The 19,014-nt window shown below is 39.5% G+C and overlaps 1 protein-coding gene across 2 annotated transcripts in view; it reads right to left on the reverse strand.

The window, feature by feature from the left end:
- NEK7 (NIMA related kinase 7) overlaps positions 1-11,363 on the reverse strand; it is a 158,398-nt gene extending 147,035 nt beyond the window's left edge. The window contains exon 1 of one of the 2 annotated variants that reach the window (XM_053606378.1): positions 11,064-11,363. The gene's annotated coding sequence lies outside the window, so the exon portion shown is untranslated. Of the gene's footprint in view, positions 1-8,582; positions 8,692-11,063 lie in introns of those variants that run through there. The other variant, XM_053606379.1, reaches the window with a different exon arrangement.
- Positions 11,364-19,014: the final 7,651 nt, after the last annotated feature.

Here is a 19,014-nt window from a genome sequence, read left to right on the forward strand (position 1 = left end):
ACAGACAAGGATGCCTCTGACACGGGAGCTAAGGGAAAGGCAGGAGGAACTTTCTCCCTACAGCCTATAGAGAAAACGCGGCACTGTCAACACACTGATTTCTGACTTCCTTTTCCTTCGGGCCTCCAGAACTGTGAGAGAAATACTTTGTTATAACCAATCCTATTTGCAGTAATTCGAAACAGCATTCCCAAGAAACTAGTACAGGCACACCTCATTTTATTGAGTTTTGCTTTGTTGTGCTTCACAGACATTGTATTGAAGGTTGTGGCAACCCAAGTAAGCCTATTAGTACCATTTTTCCAACAGCATGTGCTCACTTTATGTCTCTGCATCACATTTTGGGAACCACAATATTTCAAACTTCTCCATTATCATTGTATCTGTTATGGTGATCTTTGATAAGTGATCTTTAATGTTCCTATTGTAACTGTGTTTGGTGCTGTAAACTTCACCCATATAAGATGATAAACTTAACTGATAAATGTTTTCTCTGACTGCTCCACCGACTGGCCACTCCTCTGTCTGTCTCTCTCTCCTTAGGCTGCCCTATTCCTGAGACACAACAATATTGGAATTAGGTCAACTAACAACCCTATTATGCCCTCTGAGTGCTTAAGTGTAAGGAACAGTGGCATGTTTCTCCCTTAAAACAAAAATCTGAAAATGATGAAGCTTAGTGGGGAAGGCACATCAAAAGCCAAGACAGGCCAAAAGCTAGGCTTCCCACATCAGTTAGCCAAGTTGTGAATACAAAAGAAAAGTTCTAAGATTCCCTATTTAACAAATGGTGCTGGGTGAACTGGCTGGCAACCTGTAGAAGATTGAAACTGGACCCACACCTTTCACCATTAACTAAGATAGACTCTCACTGGATAAAAGATTTAAACTTAAGACATGAAACTATAAAAATACTTCAACCAAAGTGCAGGGAAAACTCTTGAAGGAATCGGCCTGGGTGAATATTTTATGAGGAGGACTCCCCAGGCAATTGAAGCAGTATCAAAAATACACTACTGGGACCTGATCAAACTAAAAAGCTTCTGCACAGCCAAGAACATAGTGAGTAAAGCAAGCAGATAGCCCTCAGAATGGGACAAAATATTTGCAGGTTATACCTCCAATAAAGGTCTAATAACCAGAATCCACAGAGAACTCAAACATATTAACAAGAAAAGAACACGTGACCCCATCTCAGGGTGGGCAAGGGACTTGAAGAGAAACTTCTCTAAAGAAGACTGACGCAAGATCTACAAACACATGAAAAAAAGCTCATCATCCTTAATCATCAGAGAAATGCAAATCAAAACTACTCTGAGATATCACCTAACCCCAGTAAAAGTAGCCCACATAACAAAATCCTAAAACCAGAAATGTTGGCGTAGATGTGGAGAAAAGGGCACACTTCTACACTGCTGGTGGGAATGCCCACTAATACGTTCCTTCTGGAAGGATGTTTGGAGAACACTTAGAGACCTAAAAATAGACCTGCCATTCGATCCTACACTTCCTTTACTAGGTTTATACTCAGAAGACCAAAAGTCACAATATAACAAAGACATCTGTACCAGAATGTTTATTGCAGCCCAATTCATAATTGCTAAGTCATGGAAGAAGCCCAAGTGCCCATCGACCCACGAATGGACTAGCAAATTGTGGTACATGTATACCATGGAATACTATGCAGTCTTAAAGAAAGATGGAGACTTTACCTCTTTCACGTTTACATGGATGGAGCTGGAACATATTCTTCTTAGCAAAGTATCTCAGGAATGGAAGAAAAAGTACCCAATGTACTCAGCCCTACTATGAAGCTAAATTATAGCTTTCACATGAAGACTATAACCCAACTATAGCACAAGACTATGGGGAAAGGGCCAAGGAAGGGGAAGGGAGGGGGGAGATTTTGGTGGAGGGAGAGTAATGGGTGGGGCCACATCTATGGTGCATCCTAGAATGGGTACAGGCGATGGCACTAAGGTACACAGCTATGATTTAACAATAAAAAAAAAAAAAAGGACAGCGCCTGTGGCTCAGTTGGTAGGGCGCCGGCCCCATATACCGAGGGTGGTGGGTTCAAACCCGGCCCGGGCCAAACTGCAACCAAAAAATAGCCGGGCGTTGTGGCGGGCACCTGTAGTCCCAGCTACTCGGGAGGCTGAGGCAGGAGAATGGCTTAGGCCCAGGAGATGGAGGTTGCTGTGAGCTGTGTGAGGCTACAGCACTCTACCGAGGGCCATAAAGTGAGACTCTGTCTCTACAAAAAAAAAAAAAAAAGAAAAGTTCTTAAAGGAAATTAAAAGTGCTACTCCAAAACAGAACATGATTAGTAGCTGCTGAAAATGGGTGCAGTTTTATTACACTATTTTACTTTTTATGTTTAAAATTTTCTGTAATAAATAAAACATCTGTGATTCCAGCATTTCAAAAGGCCAAGAAGGCAATTGCAAAACCCCATCTGTAAGAAATAGCCAGGCATTGTGACGGGTGCCTATAGTCCCACCTACTTGGGAAGCTGAGGCAAGAGCATCACTTGAGCCCATGAGTTTGAGGTTGCTATGAGCTATGACACAACAGCACTCTACTGAGGGTGACAAAGTGAGACTCTGTTTCAAAAAAAATAAAAGCCAAGAAGGAAGGATTACTTGAGGACAGAAGTTCAAGACCAGCCTGGGCAACACAGCGAGACCTACAGAAAATAAGAAAGAATTAGCTAAGCTTAGTGGCACGTGCCTGTAGTCCCAGCTATTTTGGAGGATGAGATGAGAGGTCCACTTGAGTCCAAGAGCTCAGGTATACAATGAGCTATGATCTATTATTGCACCATTGCACTCTGGCCTGAGCAACCGAGCAAGACCTCATCTTAAAAAAAGACACAATAAAGAGATGTAGAAAATGAAAAGACAAACAAAAAAAAAACCAAAACCCACAAATGATAAGAAAGCAAAACAGCCTTATTGCTGAGATAGAGAAAGTTTGAGTGGTCTAGATAGAAGGTGAAACTAGCCACAATATTCCCTTAAGCCAAAGCCTAATCCACAGTAAGCCCCCTAACTCCCTTCAATTCTATGAAGGCTGGGAAAGATAAGGAAGCTACAAAAAAAAAAAAAAGCAGGAAGCTAGCAAAGGTTGATTCATAAAGTCGACAGAAAGAAGCCATCTCCATAACATAAAAGTGCAGGGTAACGTACACACCAGCCGACGCAGAAGCTGCAGCAAGGCATTTAGAAGATGTAGCTAAGATCACTGATGAAGGTGACTACATTAAACAAAAGATTTTCACTGTAGATGCAATAGCCTTTTACTGCAAGAAAATTCCATCTAGAACTTTCATAGTTAGGGAAGTCAAGTCATCAATGCCTGACTTCAACAGACACATGCTAACTCTTTTGCTAGGAGCTAATGCAGCCCGTGGCTTTAAGATGAAGCCAATGATCCTTTACCATTCTGAAATCTGAGGGCCCTTAAGAATTATGGTAAATCTGTTATGCCATAAACGAATAACAAAACCAAGATAGCACATATGTTTATAATATGGCTTTCTGACTATTTTATACCTACTACTGAAACCTACTGCTCAGAAAGAGATTCCATTAGTAACAAGGAAACTAATGTTATTTTCATGCCAGCTAACACAACATCCATTCCACAGACCATTGACCAGGGAATAATTTTCACTTTCAAGTCTTAGAATCTAAGAAATACATCTCATAAGGCTGTAGCTTCCAGGAGTTAGTGAATCCTCTGATGGATATGGGATCGATAAATTAAAAACATTCTGAAAAGAATTCCCCATTCTAGATGCCACTCAGTACACTTGTGATTCACAGAAGGTCAATATTAACATTAACAAGAGTTTAGAAGAAATTTATTCCAACCCTCATGGATGACTTTGAGGGGTTCAAGACCTCAGTGGAGAAAATCATTGCAAGCCTGGTAGAAACAGCAAGAAGTGACTAAATTGTTACATATATCTCAGGATATAACGCCAAAGGATAAGCAGTACTTTTTATGGGTGAGCAAAGAAAGTGGTTTCTTGAGATGGAATCTACTCCTGGTAAAATGCTATGAACACAGTTGAAATGACAACAAATATTATATAAACTGAGTTGCTAAAGCAGCTTCGGGGTTTGAGAGGACTGACTCCAATGTTGAAAGATATTCTACCATGGGTAAAATGGTACCAAACAGCATCACACACTACAGAGAAATCTTTGTTGAAAGGAAGAGTCAGTCAGTGCAGTAAGTTTCATTGTTGTTTAATATTTTAGAGATTGCCACAGCCACCCTAATCTTCAGCAAACACCACTACTGGTCAGCAGCCATCACCATCAAGACAAGACCTTCCACCAGCAAAAGGACTGTGACTCACTAAAGGCTCAGATGATTGTTAGAATTTTTTAGCAATTAAGGTACATACATTATTTTTTAGGCATAATGCAATTGTACACTTGTAGTCTAACTTAATAGACTATAGTATAGAATAGACTATAGTGACAGCCATTACTTTTTTGATTCTTTTTTATTTTTAATTATTATGGGTACATGACAGTTGTATATCTTTACAGAGTACATGTGATATTCTGATACAGGTATACAATGTGAATTAATCAAATCAAGGTAATTGAGAAATTCTCCCTTTATTGGAATATTCACTTTATTGTGGTGGTTTAGAATCAAACCTGCAATATTTCCAAGGTTTGCCTTGGAAATAGAGGGGTTAAGAGCCATGGCCCAGAGCATCCATTTCCTAGACCATAACAGGCTAGGTATGGTTCTGGAGCCCCATAGCATCTTCCTTATTACAGCTGTATCTTAATCAGAGCAGTGGCTGTGTGGTCCAACTCCGTTAGCGGCCTGGTATTGGTTCCCTTTGCAGGAAACTCAAGCTCCTTCACAATCATCAAATACTATTAAATACTCTGTAACAAATTTTTTCCTACTTTTAAAAATAACTGTTAAGTAAATGGGAGAACTATATATTAAAGGACAATCTTTATCAACAGCTGACATATTAAATATTCAAAGTTAAGTCATAAAATAACAAAGTGAAGTTGAAAATACGTCATTCAACAATTAAAATATTTATCAAATATAAATAGCTTAGTGAAACTATTTTATATATCTTTTGAAAATGGAAAGAAATGGCAGTTTTCATTGAATACCACACCTGCCACCTGACTATTCAAAACATGTTTTAACACCAAAGACTGTAAAAAATAAAGAAAGTGAATTTTCAGGTTGCTATGAGAATTGAGAATAAATTTCATTCCATAAAAGTAATCCATCAAAAATATTCATCTTGTATAGTATCTCTCAATTTACATGTACTTGTTGACTAACAAACCATGCCTAGAAATAAACTGGAATACAAACATACTGTTTACCTATGGTATAGCAGTTAGATATAAAAGCAATGGAAGATTAGAAATTGTTTTAAACTTATCTATCCAGTATTTCCAATAATAATATAATAAAGGATACACAGCTTTGTTACGGTTATAACCACAGTTAGAATTATAGTAATTTGCCCAGATAAATATGAGGAAAAAAAATAACACTTTCTAATAAGCATACTAGAAAGAACATTTTTTAATCTCGCCATTTTTGAATCAGTATTTAAAGATTTTTGGCTACTCCCATTTTTTGTAGTCCCAAACATAAACTCCAAGCCTCTTGTGTTTTTTTAACTGCCTGGGGAACTAAGGATTCTTGCCTCTCCTCACTCTCCAAAAACATCCATAAAAACACTAACACAAATGTAGGAACCATTAAATTATGCATATGGAAATCACAGGGCAAAGGGACAGGAAAATTCAAGCAGAGAAATGGCAGACACAGGAACCAGGAAAACCTGGGCCAAGCTATAGTAGGTGACAGGGCCTGCCATCTGAAGAAACTGATGACAGGCAATGTGCTTCCCACACAAAGGTCCTAAAAATAGAGAAACAGGTGAAATGAAACTAACGTGCAGTGGGCCAGCTACCACACATTTACAAAGACATTTACTCCTCAAAGCAACCTTACATGAGCCAGCAAAATAAGAGTCTAAACAAAACAAGTAACTCAACCACAGTCATAAAGTAGGGGACAAACCCAGAACTTCATGCCTAATCTTTTTCACATTATGGGAAACACAAATAATATGTGTATATGTGCCACAGACTCAGATAAAGAAGAGAGGCTGTTTGTGGCTGGTGACAGAAAACTAGCCAGGAAGCTCTGAATATACCAGGTCCCACCTAACCTTCCTGGGGGTTGAAGGGTCAGAATTCCATCACACCCAGAACCTACTCCTGGATAGGATTGAGAAATTCTACTGTGTAATTTCAAAGCTGTTAAATTTTCCATTCTACTGCTTCTCTGTAGCTACACCCAGGCCAGCCTACAGCTAACTCTTCCCAAAACAAAGGGAGAGGTTATATACAAGTATACTTTGTCTGTAGGCCCTCTTCCAAAGCTCAGGCCACTTGGAGTATTTTTTTACAGAGGGAAAAAAAGAGAAAATAATTTTTTCACTGGGAAAAAAAAGTCTTTTATCGAAGACTAAATTAATTTTTCTGAAAAAGAAAAAAGTCTGCTCACCATCTTACTCATGCCAAAAAATTCCCTCTAAAGACAAGAAAGCTTCACCCTAGGCTTAAAATGAATACCACTAATTAGATAAGGAAACATACCAAAACTCACTCCTAATAAAGTATCAGTCAATCAAGTAATGATAAATGACTGATACCAGATTCCACCTTGATTTAATAAGAAGGCCCAGAGAGGCACACATTCATTTCGTGTCAGAGGATCCCAAGAGGCAAAGAACAGGGAAAAAAAACTGCAACGGTGGATAAACCTAAAAGAGGCTCATATGTTTATGAACTCTAAAATGAAACAAAATTTGGGAATGTGTAGCCAGGCATTATTCTGAGGGAACTGGGAAAGATCAACAAAGTGTCACCAGGGTCTAATAGGATAAAAAAAAAACTTATAAAATGCTAAGGTAGAAAATTCCCTATCAACCCAAACATCAACAGCCTACAATCATATTTAGACCCTTGGTATTACCTTATAGAACAGAAGTGAGCCACAAACCTATTTATATAAATAAAGTTTTATTTGAATATACTTACACCCATGTGGTCAGAGCTATAATGGCAGCAGCTGCAACCATATGGCTCACAAAGCCAGATATATTTGCTATTTACCACCTGGCCCCCTAGAGAAGTTTGTAAAACCCTGCTCTATATAAAAGCAGCCTGGAATGAAAAAGTAGCTCTTAACTACAATCAACAGAAGACACAAGATTTATAAAAATGCTTATTTCTAAATTTTTATAGGATACTTAAGTTTTCTTCATTTTACACATTGTTGCTAATACTTTGGATGCTAACACTACAAAACAGCTCACTATAAGCTCATTACATAAATAGTATGACTGAGCTATTATTTTGACAAAATTTAAGAAAGAAGTTATCCTGTTCAAAAATATTACAGAATGCTTCCTGATCATCTATCCTTCTCATCCCCACTGCCCACTAAAACCAGGAAATAACATTCTCCACTAAGTTTTCTTAAGAATGAAAAACATTTTGTGAAAATACATACCACAGGGATAATCAAACTACTAATGACCAAAATAGAAATCAGCAATTCAGAAGTTTTGTAACTCTGTGATTGAATAACATAGGTTCAAAAATTTGAAACTGCCATTTTTATATCTTACCAATGCATATATTTGATTACAATTATGTTGCTTCTCAGCCTTTTGGCTAAGATCAAGTGCACTTACAATTATGTAACTTTATTCATCCATATCCCCTATAAAAATGGGGGAGGAAGTTAAATTGAAAAGTCTCAAAAAGGTAAAGAACTGCCTCTTAAAACATTTTGCTATGTATTTATAGGAATGCTGATAAACTGCTGGTAAAGCAATTCAGAGCAAAGAGTAATTATATATGTCATTTCCAAGACACCCTCAAGCACTACATTAAGTTTGCTACCATGTTTTATACATAACACACTGAAATATCTACCCTGGCGACCCCCCAACAAATACTTGAAGGGACTTTGATTGAAACCAGGAATGGAGACAGTGCTATGCTGCACAGCTACAGCTACCCTACACATTTTTACATACCATAGCCTATTTTAAAAAATAATAGCAAAAAGAAACAAAACCTAAAAGGAATTTTGGAATGTATTACCTAATTAGGTAACTGCTCTTTCAAAATTGCATTGAATAATCACTACTCTCTTCTCTCCAGATGCCCTGAATGGTGGAAACGTCAGTAATGCTATAGAGACGCAACTTGAAACATCAGACAGTTCCTAGGAAAAATAGCCTTTTTCCTAGGAAAACACTATAACCTCTAATGATAAACCACAAATTTCAGTGAAAAAAAATCTACATCTCAGTAAACGCACAACAGTTGAAAAGAAAAACGTTTCCAAAAATAACACAAAACTGTCCATTGCAACCACCAGGAAGATTTAGGGGTGAGGGTATGAGAGTAAATACTTATTTACATATACTGTAACAACACTGCACTTTTGGTCATTTAAAACTACAGTGTTTATTTTTAATTTATTACCAGGTAGGTTAGTCACACTGGCATCAAATCTTCCCTCTTCCACTAGGACGTGGCCATCATACCAGATGCGCTTTCCTCATTCTTGCAATAAGTGCTGTTTTAGTGCGCTGGAAATGAACTCTAGAAATTGTCCAGCCAGGAGAAGGTGAAAGGGAGGAAAAGAATGAAGGATATTATCTCTGTTAGATAATACAGGTATTATCTAAATAAATAAACCTCAATAGTAGTTCATGTTATAAAGTGAGTCTGTATGCCTGTCTTTGTTAAACTGGAAAGCTTTTTAACCGTGAAGATTCCCAAGTAGTTCTGAAAGCGATTTAGATTCTGACATTTCTTGGTTTTCATTTCCAGGTAATTTCAGAGACAAATCTTTATCAGTCACAGATTATATATAGTCTATGGACCAACTTGGTTGCTTAACTTTTAGTCGAAGTGGTGAAGTTCATGGTGCAGTGGAATCGGAAATGAGACACTTATGAGGACTCGGAAGAAACCGAAGTCCCCTCCTCTTTATTATTGCGTATTCACTTCACAATGTTATGCTTTAGCCTGGCATTCCTCCCACAGCCATCCTTGGAGGAGGAATCTGCGGTCCCTTCTCCGAACCCAGAGCCGGAGTAGGAAGTACCCGCCCTCCCAAGCTCAGGGTCCTCGCTACGCATTGGCCGCAGAGGCCATCAGGCTGCACAGGGCGGGGTCTGTCGCCGCTAGGCGGAATCTCAGGTCCGCACCTCACCGACGATCCCCCGGGCTCCCCAACGCTGACGCGCCCTCTCCTACCACCACCACCACCGAGAAAGCGACCAGCTGCCTCAAAGGGGCCCTTTGCCTTTGTTATTTAGCTGGGCTTTCCTCTCTCCATCCCCACATAGTTTCTGCCCCTTTGATTCTTCCAAGAGGCAAAGCTTTTCAGAGTTCCAACTTCTCACCTCTCTCCCCAACAAGCTCCCAGTGCAGGAACTAGAGAATGCTGCAGTTTTAGGAGTGAAGCATGCTGTGGAATGGATCTCCCCGAAAGCAGCAGGAGATTCCTTTCCCTGAAAATGAAGCTTAAGTGGTATATTAACCATTTCAAGAGCACTGGCCTTCACCAAGTGTTACAAGCCAAGAATATTCATCAAGAGTTGCTCCATTTAATGCAAGACCTGCCACACGACAGGGTTAACTCTATCTCTGGTTTACTACAGTTTTCAAGGTCTGATTGGCTGTCCTACACATACCATAAACTTTCTGAATGCAAGTACTATGCCATTCTTCTACCGCACCAGCAGCAGCTTAAGGTCCTAAACAGATTTATAACACATACTTTGTTCTTTATTCTGTAATGCCAGCTGACAAGACATACTGTTGTTGCCTGTAGAGGGTGTGCATATTCCTGAAACTGCAAATGCCTTGGAGAAAGAATAGAAACAGTAGTTCTAATTATGATGCGTACACAATCCTTTATAAACTATGGAAATCTGATGTTTTGAACTGCATCCTTAAACTCCATAATCTCGAAGAGAAAAGTCATTACATTTCCGTAATATATTTCTCATTTCCAGTTAAGTCACCAGAATTGCTCAAGGACAGAAAGATATATCTTAACACAACCTAAGTCTATTTTTAGTATTCCCCCCCAAAAAAAAGACTAAAGCTATGGGAGAACTCGATTCATTTGGTACCACCCTTCTCAAGGCCTAGAGAGTATAAAGGAAAGAGACAACAGGAGTTCTTTAGATGTCACTGCAGCATCCTTTAGTTGTGTCCACTTCTTGGCACTGTTCTGGAGTCATGCGATCTCGCTTTTCTCCTTTTTCCCTAGAATTCCCCTTGTCTCTCTGACTTTGGATTCAATTTTCAATTTCTTTCTTTTCCATTGCCACCATCACCACCAGTGTTTGCTACTGTCTCGCAATCCCTCTCTCCGACGCTTTATAATTCTGAGTCTCTCTAAAGTTCATTCTCCAGCAGGTCTCTCACGCTCCCTGGATTTCTCAGGGCACCACAGATTCTTCCCTATGTGCCTGGCTTCCACCACCCACTCTCTCTCCCAGCGAACTTCACTTTTCTAAGTCGGGCTACTGCCGAATCCTTGACAGACGGACTTAACCAATCCGCGCGGGATAAATAACTGACCCCGCCAATGAGCATCCGCCGGGAGGCGGAACTTCGCTGAAGTTCCCCGGGTCCTGAAACCAGGACCTGTTGCTGCCGCCGCAGTGGCCCCGGAGTTTCTTAGTTACCGCGGCGGCCTCAGCCTGTGAGAGCCCGGGCTAGTCGTGCAGTTTCCACCACCCGCTCCCCCCAGTGCCAACGAACAGGACCGAAACCCCTATCCGGCTGAAGCGCGGCGCGCCCCGCCCCACCTCCCCCAGGCGGGGGGTTCCTGGAGGCCGCCCCGCGCGTCCCGACCTCCCTGTCCCCGCCAGACTCCCGCAGGCAGCCCCACCCAGCAGTGGACGCCCGGCCCGGACGCCCGAGCTCCGGACAGCGACTCACCAGGAAGTTGGGAGTTTTCCGTTCTCCCGCCCGCGAGGCAACCACGGCGGGCGGGCGGCTCGGCCAGGCGCCGCCGCGTAAAGGCTCGCTGGGCCGGGGGCTGTGGCTGCGAGGCCCGGAGCTGATCAGCCACCTCCGGCCGCGCCGCCCCGGCGGACGCTGCAGGCGCGGGCACCCACCCTGCGCTCGGCGTGGCGCGTCCCGAGTGCGAACCTAGCGCCGGCCCATCCTCCCGCAGCTCCCGCTCCTCCTCCCGCGGCCTCCGCTGTCAGGAGTGTAAACATCCCGGCATCCCCGAGGAGAGGGGCGGGGCGGGCGCCGGCCCCTCCCCGCGCCCCGCGTCCGCGTCCGCGAGGCCGGTCCCGGCCGGCTGCCCCGGGCAGGCTTCCCGCTTGCCTCCCCGGCGCCCGGGGCCGCAGAGGGAGACCCGAAACTTCCCCCGCTGGGGCCGACGCAGCTCTGGAGGTCCCCTCTCCGCGAATCTCTTCCGTAAGGCCTACCGCGGTGTGGGGCTCGTGGTTCTGCCCCCAGAGCCACCTTCCCACAGAGCCCGGGGCCAGCTGCTTTCTAAAGTGCTTTTTCCTCATTTATATTTAAATGCTTCCACTAGCGAGTGGTGAACCGACTTTGGTGGTGATCCCGTTCTTTCGGACCACAACATTTTGATCCCATCCTCCTTTAACCAGGTGGCTTAAACAACCTGGACGTTTAATTGTGAGGGCAGGAAGGAGAAAAGAGTCGTTTTCTGATTTTGGCTAAGCAAACTTTGCATTATAAGGGTCCTGGAATAGACGACAGTGGGTTTTAGAACATTCTGAAAGGTGATCTACCTGATATGGGACAAAGGATCTTTTAAATAAATATATGTATTTAATAATATAGGACTATCGAGCCACAGTTAAATAGTAGCACAGTGTTCAAAAGGTTAGGAAGAACTGAAGCTGCCGCATATTCTCTTTGTAAAATGTTACCACCTTTCTGGTGGATAGGGAAAGTTGTTCCCAGCCCCTAGCCTACTGGCCTCCAGCAAACGCTAATGGAAAATAAGAGGGCTGGCCAAAGAGGCTCTTGTCCAGAAATCCTTGTTTCAAAATCCAATCCTTGTTTAACTGCTTTTCTGTTCATCTCCCCACCAAGCTTGCTCTGAAAAGGCTCGTTTGGCCCATGAAACACATTAATTACAGTCTTTTATATGAATTACTTAGTGTTTATATACCTAATTACTATGTAATACATACCTTTAACATCAGGTTAACTTTGCTGTAAATGGTATTTGATTAGACTTAAAATTACACCAAGTTTTCATAGGAGTTTTGCTGGCCTCACACAATTAAACATTAGAGGTAACATTGATTATTGAAACTTTTTTCTCCAAAGGCTTACCCAGATTAGATGTTACCATACCGTGGTTAGTGTAAATGCAATTTTTCTATAGGGAAAGATGTTTGCTAAAAAAAAAAAAAAATGTTTTCCTGAAGAAGGATGATGAAGTAATATTAAAAATAATTCTTCTTTGAAAAAGATACCACCCACTAGGGTAGACCAGAAAGGTCTAGCCTACTTGACTCAAGCATAGTGCTGGCAACAGGTGTATTTAAAAAGCTACTAGTGACATTGGCAGCCACTGAATTTGGCAGCAAAATGGTGATGAGGCTTAGTCAAGCTGTTGAAATGTCTGGACTAAACTGGGCCAAGAGGAGGAAGTCAAAGTGCAGACTGCAGACAACCCAAGAGAGATCACTTTTCTCTGGCCCTGGCTATGGTCACTGTACAGTGTCAGGAAATAAATCTTTATCTTGCTTTGGAAATGCCCATGAAAAATACTAGAAAGTTACTTTTTCACTTTTAATGACCATTTGCATTTAATTTAATAATTGTTAATGAATCATGCAGATGAACTTCCCATTAAAATGGTAAAATTGTGGGTGGGCGGGGCAAAAAGAACGGTAAAATTGTCCTCAATTTTATCCTCACATAAAATCCTTAGAATTCAAAATCACAGAAAGACAAGTCTGCTATGTCCCAATTATCTACTGTATTTTGAGAATACAGTTCCTGGTTAAAAATAGTGGCTTACTGACAGTGGCTTTTCCTGGCCACTTTCTGGCTATTTTTGTAGGAGTTATAAAATTGAGGGAACATTTCAGTACACTATGTATATATTTTAAATGTAGGGAAATGTAATATTTTATATTGGTTGCAAAACAGGAAACAGTACAACTGGCCGTTTATATTATATCATGATTTCCTTTGCTCAGCACAGTGCAACTGAATTGCTGTCACTTGCCTCTGAATATAAAAGCCAAAGGGCCAATATGCAGTGGGCAATAAGTCACAGCAATGAAGGAAATATATTCAGAAATTATTTCCCCTTTCATCCTGGTACACTTCATCCTTGATGTGGAGCCAAGCTATTAAGCCACTTCGCAGTACATGATTTCAACAGTGATGCATTTTCAATCATGAGTGTCCAGAAGCACCTCTCATTTATACTAACAGCTAGCTATAGTGCTATAGTCATCAAATATCAAAGATAATTTTTTAAACTGTAGGTTTCTTTAGAATATTTTTATATGTATATATGTCTATCTGGAAAAGGAGGGTGAAAAAAACGTGTGATTTCACAAAGTTCGATGTAAAAATCTCAAAGTCATGTGTACTTTCCCTGTTCTTTCTCAAACTACCTGTTCTGAACTATTCTTTTCTATACTCCTCAGTTCAATTCTGGGCTGCTACCAATCTAGTCAAATTTGAGCAATTATCTACTCCCTCAAGGAAAGAAAACGGAAGATAATTATTTTTGTTTACTTTTAGTATTTCCTCATAGTTAAATTGAGAAACTCTTCAGCTATAGAGTTTATCCCCAAAGGTATATCCCCAATAAAGTCAATAGTTAAATTGAGAATTCCTCATAGTTAAATTGAGAAACTCTTCAGCAATAGAGTTTATCCCCAAAGGTATATCCCCAATAAAGTCAATACAAGTTTATCCCCAAAGGTATATCCCCAATAAAGTCAATACAAGAGGTGATAAGTGGTATTTAGCGTTGTTTTCATCTTTGTAACCCTCTTTTTTCATATGTCAGCCTTCATTGATTACATTTCTTCATTACTTCTCAGCCTTTTGGCTAAGATCAAGTGTAAACAACTCTTCAGTCTTTTTTATTTTCAGCTGTTCTACTTAATGGCAGAAGTGCACTTTAAAATACCTCAGTAATTATTTCTTCAGCATTCAATTATAGTGTGAATGTTCAATCTATTTGGAAATACAGGATGTGAGTGAAACCAGATTTGGAATCATGCCACATCAGATCCAAAGATGTACTGAAAGCAGATGCTGCACTATTTATAACAATAAGCCTAGTCACTCATAAACAGCCTCAACAATCCTCCATAATTCTGCCGCTCAATTTACCAGTAGATGACATTCAAATTACAGAGACATTTTATTTTCTAAATCGTTCTGTTATATCAGGTTTTCCATGCAAAAGTTAGCATTATAGAGAGTAAGGAGCACCTGGAACAACACTTCAGAACAAGCATAGTCATTTACAAAGCTTGAGAATTTGGGAGGGAGGGGGAAATCAGAGATGTACTTAAAAACCGCATGAAGCACCAGGTCTTCCTTAAAAGAAAAGGCAGGAACCCTTAAATTCATAAGCCATTCAGGCACTGAAGAAGGCAAGCCAATATTTATCTATAGGCTTATGGGATAATCTGTTCTTTGAACCGGTTGAAGAGGACAAACACAGTAGAATGTCATTCATAGAAACTGCAAACCTAATTAGACAATAGTGTTATATTTACCTTCAGTTTCATTTACTGTGATATAACTAATGGGTTTATTTAATATATAGAACTTATAAACTATTTTAAGGGTATTTATACATATATAATGTTAATAATTTAAAACTATATATTCATATCCTATAATGAAAAGTTTGAACAACCAAAATATGCCACACCTTTTGGGGGCAGGACACAAGAGGGACTTTACCTAACAAATGCAACCAATGAAATCATTTCTTTGTACCCTCAATGAATCCCCAACAATAAAAACTAAGTAAATAAAAATAAAATGTTTTTTTCTTGTTCAAATTAAAAGAAAAATAATTGTTTTCTGAAGACAAATAACAAAAATATTACTTTATTTTCTAAATTAAATGAAATTAATATTTCATGAGGTCTATTCTTAAGTACTATAGTCATTATGTTTTAACCATTTTACGATAGGAAGGTTAAAAATATCATAAAGTAAATATGGCTGGAATAAAAATTAAATCAGAGGTCAATGACTAATTTTCTGTATAAAGTTTTAGAACTGCATTTCTATAATTACTAGCTAACCAAGCCTTTATTATTATGACCTGACTTAGTGAAGTTATTGTACTATCTTAAAATCTCAATATGCAGAGAGATTATACTAAGTCAGAATAATCATATAGTCTAAATCTTTGCTGCTTATTGCTTAGCTCTTTTTTTTAAAAAACAGATTTTAGAATGTAGTATTTTAATTCCTCTGGTGGATATTCTATGTATTTTTTTGTTTTATGATTCTTTGAAATTATGTTTACATAAACGATACAAAATTAAATGCCAACATTTTCATTTGTTTTTACACATATTTTGAGACAACCAGTTGCTGTATTAAGGGATTTTCATGCCATAATGAGGCAACACCTCGTGAATCAGTTCCAGGGACAGGGCAATAAGCTTGGGGTAGAATTCTAGCAGCGTTTTGCCTCTGGGGTTCTACCTAGGATAATAGATTGTGATCTGGTACCAAAGAAAAGATGATAGGACTGATGTGGTAAGTGGAGATGCCAACAGTAACAAACTATGCAGGTGTTTTCCAGGTATCCACTGGCAGCAAGAGGAGAACAAGCTGGGGTACTAGCAGACTCACTACTCACCTTCACCAGAAAAGAGAGTATTATAAAGTGTCTTAAAGTGAAACATGAAAAATTTACAAAAGATGTAGCTTGGAATTTACTTCAAGAAAGGATTCCTAAATTTGCAGAGTAGGCCCTCAAATATCCTTCTCTAATTAAATGTTAAAATGGAACACAACCCATCTCTTCAGCCTGGTTTAAATGTAACCCGTCCGGAAGCAAGAAGATGGGCAAATCACGCAAGCTTACATATTCTTTTCTTGGCACTACGGCCCCAGGAAAAGATGGAAGTCCGTCAGGGTTACCCTTGCGTCAAGTCTCCAAGTTTGTTGCCGGGTACAAGCCTTTGTTCTCAATGACTATTATGTATTAAGTATCAATGTTTAGTTTTCTAGTTTAAAGTTAATAACTGTTAGTGGAAGTGTTTATTTTTCGATCTGAAACTTATAATTAACATGTAGGCTTTCATTCCTTTAGTTCTTAAATGTTTTTGATTTTTGATCTCTCTGTCAAAGTATATTTGCTTTTGGAAAGGAGGAACACTGTTAAGCCCATTTCACGTGCAGCCTATGGGGATAAGTAGGTAGTCTGAAGAGAACCAAAGATAAGCTGCCCTAAGTGGAAATAACAAGAAGAGACACATTTTAGGTTAAGTAGTCCAGGAACACTTCTCTGAGGAAGTGACATTTACAGTAAGATCTGAGCCTCTGCAGAAACCAGTAAGGTACCTATGCCAAGGTCCCAACACAGCTGTTTTTCCTTCCCTCCACCTGGAAGAAAGGCCTGCAGGAGCTTATCAGCCTGGGAATACAAAGAAGTCAACTCGGGGGCTTCTTTTTTATTAACTTGGAAACAGCAAAGTTAATGTTGAACTAATTATAAAGTTTCCATCTGTGAAAAGGAAAGTTGGAAAAGTTTTCTACCAAGAAAGCCTCAGAATTATGCCTATGCTTTATGAAGGATATATAATTATTCTTTTCTACCCTCTTTTTTGCTTTCCTCCCTCTCTCCCTTCCTCCCTTTCCCTTCCCTCCCTCCTCCTTCCTCGCTTCCTCCTCCCTCCTTCTGACAATGTAAAGTTTCTTGCTTGCATTAAGACTATCAGATTCTACAAATACAGCTTTTTATTGTTTCTAAATCACTTTGTTTTGACATTTAACATCTGTGAGGTTAGAATATATCTTGTATTTGATGGTATTTTAGAATCAATGAACTATGATACAATGGTATATAATGATTTCTCTCTGTTTTAAGAGAAACAGTTATTTTAATCAAAATCTGGGCATGAAATGCAAGTTATAAGTAAATTGTTTATAGGATTAGGTAGGAAAGCACTAAATTGAACCTATCTACTTATTCCTGTGCGAGCTGTTCTGCTCAGAATTATTACTTTACAACTGAATATTTACCATACTTCATTGTTTTAGTAATTTTCAAAATCTGGAAATAATGGGAAAATTAGTAATAAAAATGATTTAAAGTAACCTTCAAAATCACATCAGGTAATTTAGTCATTCTGAAGAAAGCATCTATCACCACCAAGTGGCTTCATAGCTTAATTGCAAGAAAGAGTAGATTTAAAAAAATTTTTTTGTTGTTTTTAATGATGATAGTTGACAAGCAGATTTTCTCCCAGCTGATAGTAAGTAGGGGAGAATAAGACAGGCTATCACCTCCACATTTTCAATGGATGAAGTGAAAAAGGAGAGTAAATGCCCAAAATAGATAGGAGTAACAAATAACTGTGATTCAAGCTAGTTCAACAAAATGTTTGCCCCAGGACATTTGCTGGAACCATTGCAAAAGAATAGAATATGATCCCAGTGCTCCCCAGGGCCTTCTCAGCCATAGGCTAGGGAGAGAAGTCATACTGAGATTTCTCAGTTACACAAGTCATACATTGGTTTACAATTTTAATTTGCCTCTTAAATCGGCATTCTATTTCTGAAGTCTAAGGAGTCCTAACCAATGTCGTATCACATGACATCTATCGAGGGAAGACTGACACTTGAGTCTAGAGAATCTTTTCCTTGGAAGACAGGCAGGTAGGAGAAAGGAGACAAGTGGTAGACTGTGCCATTTGTGCCTTCTGTGTGCTTGACCCCCTTGTAAGCCTCTGGTTTCAGAGCCTGAGTATTGTGTGCTATTGGAGCAGGTAGATTCAGAAAAAATGGAATAGCTGCTCCTTCTGCAGAAGCACTTAGGCAATCTCATGTACTTGAAATCAACTCTAAGACTTAGACCTTTGGTACTAGGACCTACGGAGGCCAAGATCAGAGTTCCTTGAGTCCTTTCAAAATCCAAAGCCATAGAGGAACGTACAGTTCCGTAATAATATCTCATACCTCACCTGGGGAGCAAACCCAAGCAGAAAGATATTCTAAAATTTTATAATGAGGTCAGAGACTTCCCTAGGATTACATTTAGTGCCTGCCTCTGCTCCCAAATAGCATGACTACTGAATCATGGACTCTCTTACTACTAGGCAATTCTTGGCCCTCTGAAACATTTCTCCAAGTCTTAGTCTTCTCATCTCTAAGATAGGCTTAACGCTATTTAACACAAATAGTTATGAGTATTGAATGAAATAATGTATGTAAAGTGCCCAATCAAGATTATTATATTAATAATAAAAGAAAAAAATGACATGCTAAATTTCCTTAATTTTAAAATCATGGAGATTATGTTAGAAACTCAAAGTACTGTAAAAAAAAATAAATAAAATCATGGTAATTATTACTTCTTTACTTTATAAAGTAGTTACAACCTGATTCATGTAATATTTCTTTTTTAAGAGTACTATATTGTAGCCGGGCGTTGTGGCGGGCGCCTGTAGTCCCAGCTACTCGGGAGGCTGAGGCAAGAGAATCACGTAAGCCCAAGAGCTGGAGGTTGCTGTAAGCCGTGTGACGCCACGGCACTCTACCGAGGGTGGTACAATGAGACTCTGTCTCTACAAAAAAAAAAAAAAAAGAGTACTATATTGAAGTATGATTAGATACTATAAAAACTACAATAGTAATCATACAGACTAATGATTTTTGACAAATGTAAATGTCT

This window comes from Nycticebus coucang, chromosome 10 (genome assembly GCF_027406575.1).
Source record: "Nycticebus coucang isolate mNycCou1 chromosome 10, mNycCou1.pri, whole genome shotgun sequence".
NCBI classification, from domain to species: domain Eukaryota; kingdom Metazoa; phylum Chordata; class Mammalia; order Primates; family Lorisidae; genus Nycticebus; species Nycticebus coucang.